Source organism: Sinocyclocheilus anshuiensis, unplaced genomic scaffold (genome assembly GCF_001515605.1).
Source record: "Sinocyclocheilus anshuiensis isolate Anshui unplaced genomic scaffold, SAMN03320099.WGS_v1.1 scaffold144, whole genome shotgun sequence".
Classification (NCBI taxonomy): domain Eukaryota; kingdom Metazoa; phylum Chordata; class Actinopteri; order Cypriniformes; family Cyprinidae; genus Sinocyclocheilus; species Sinocyclocheilus anshuiensis.
Window position 1 is genome coordinate 488,606 of NW_015555720.1, and position 2,639 is coordinate 491,244.

Consider the following 2,639-nt stretch of genomic DNA (forward strand, 5'->3'; position numbering starts at 1 on the left):
GAAACTTTGCTTCCTTTGATCCTGTAAACAAACGTTGGTTTTCACGAGACTCACCGGCACATGCGCAACGCCGACATCTTACGTCATCAGCCCGGAGCTACTTCCGTGTACTGTTGACGCAAGCTACATTAAAGTGATTATTACGTTTTGAATATGGATATTTTTCTTACAAAAATGCATCGATTCACTACAGGAGGACTTTGTTCACCCCCCGGAGCCGTGCGAGACACTTTTTTTTATGGATGGGTGCTTTTTATTTCACTTCTTTTGGACTGATGCATGCAACACTGCCATTAAACAGCTTGAAAGATCAAATACAATTTTTTATATAACTCCGACTGGATTCGTCTGAAAGAAGAAAGTCATATACACCTAGGATGGCTTGAGGGTGAGTAATTTATGGGCTAATTTTCATTTTTGGGTGAACTAACCCTTTAATTTACATTTTATAATTTTATTTTAATGGATTTTCACCCAAAAATTAACATTCTGCCATCATTTGATCACTCCCAATTTGGTCCAAACCTGTATGCATTTCTTTCTTCTCCTGAACACAAAATAAGAAACTCTGAAGAATATCGGTAACCAAAGAGTTGATGGTAGCCATTAACTTCCATAGTATTAAAAAATAAATTCAATTGATGTCAATGGTTCCCGTCAATTGTTTAATATCTGTGGCACAAAAAAAGTCCCATGTTGTGGATCTAGATGTAAAATAAAGTGAATTTGTGTTTTGCCCTGTATTTTAAGATCCTGGTGAAGTCCATGCTGCGGAAGCGCTCCTTCAGTAACCCGTTCGAGTGTCCCAGCCGCAGGCAGGGCAGGTCCATGTCTGCCCCTGGAGGTCTGACTGTGTAAGTCCAGAATGCACATCACTGCATCCTACTCAATACTGATTCTCATAATACCTGAGATTTCACTGACACTGATATTTTGTTCTTCTTTCTCTCAATAATTTCTGCAGGGATATGTCGCTGTTTCGCCCGCTAAGGTATCTCACAATAGACCTCACTGCCATGATAATCAGCTAAATTTAGTATTTCAACTCAGTGCTCATGTTTCAGTGTGTCTGTGTGTGTTTAATACATATTCATATTTTGATGGTCTGTGTTGCCAACAGCAGAGGGAGTAACAGTAACGGAAGCAGAGAGGGGGAGCTGGAAAACCTTATCGAGGATGAAACGTTTCCTTAAATTTGAAAGTATCATTTTTCAGATTGGCCCAGTTGTGGGATTAGACTTTTTTTTCCCCATCTGCACTAGAGTATTTTGAGCATTGCCATGATGTGTTACATTTTAAATTCTGTATACTGTACACACTGCATGATGAAAGGTTAGATTTGGAGGTACCTTTAACATATAATGCAGAATCTGGTAATACTTTATATTAGAGTAATATTTGTGTTCCATTGCATTTACGTGCCAAATTTCAAGTAAAATTGAAAGAAAGAAATTTAAATGCATGTATAAAAAGAGTGATACAGTGCATTCGACAGATAAGCATGTGATCGTTTTGATGAGATGTATTAGAAGTCTATGTGTTATCAAAGGTCTGTATGCTGTTTCATCGTCCTTTTGAGGTTTTGATATTGTATTGTGCATTTAATCTGTGGACACACACACACATATATATAAAATTTAAAATAAAAAGAATTTATTTTATGTGACATTTTAATAATGTTTATCTAATTTATTTATATTTCTTTTTTAGTGATAGACTTAAATCGATAGGATAAAAATGTTATGAATAAATAATTAAAATTAATTTCATAATTAATCATTTAACCTTTCATATTAAGTTAAATAAAGAGAGAGGCCTGTTTAATTTTTTATTTTTTTTTAATAATAGTCACTGGCTAAACATCTATTGTAATTAAGTATTTTTGATCATATAAAAATAAGAATATTAAGAACATATTGCATTCTGAGTATAGGCCCCTGGGCTCCTTTAGTGTGCACTATTATTAATCTCTACTCTCTACGGATGTACTTTAGTGCTTCTGTGAGGTTGTTCTCTGATTAGCAACACAAACCCTAGGGACTCTGTATGCCACTCTTTTTAAAAGTAACCGTCTAAGGGAGATAGCATGTCAGGATAAGAGCTCCATTATGGCCCAGACCGAAGTGTCAACATAGTGAACGTCACTGCTGTTTCTCTTTAAAGTTATGATGACAGTCATAACGATTCAACAGGCCACGAACGATCAATAATCTTTATTTCATTACAAACGCACACTCAGGATGTATTACAGAGCTTAATTAGCCTATATCAAGCATAAGTGTATTTTTATCTGTCAAAGAACATTAATTTTATCTAAATAAGTAGCTACATTTTCTGAAGAAAATGTGAATGGTTGTTGTGCTTTGCTATGCAGTTTCAAGGGGTCTAAACAAACATTGATGTGTATCACATTTATTGGCTTTGCAGGACATTCCAGGATGTTTATCCTTTTTCTTAACAGTACAACAGTTTAGTCCTCAAATACAAGGACACAGTTCTTATCTTTATTATCTGTAACATTGTCAGTCCATAACACTGAAGAGAAAACTAAATTAAATGAACTGAAATGAATGCATCACTTTGTCTTACTACAAATGACTGGCATGATGAGCTGTAGGTTGGTATATGCGGTGCTGGGA

General features: G+C 35.4%; 1 pseudogene; it reads left to right on the plus strand.

Annotated features, from left to right (window-relative positions):
• Positions 1-1,637, plus strand: part of LOC107672384 (calcium/calmodulin-dependent protein kinase kinase 1-like) — a 7,231-nt pseudogene extending 5,594 nt beyond the window's left edge.
• The last annotated feature ends 1,002 nt before the right edge of the window (positions 1,638-2,639 follow it).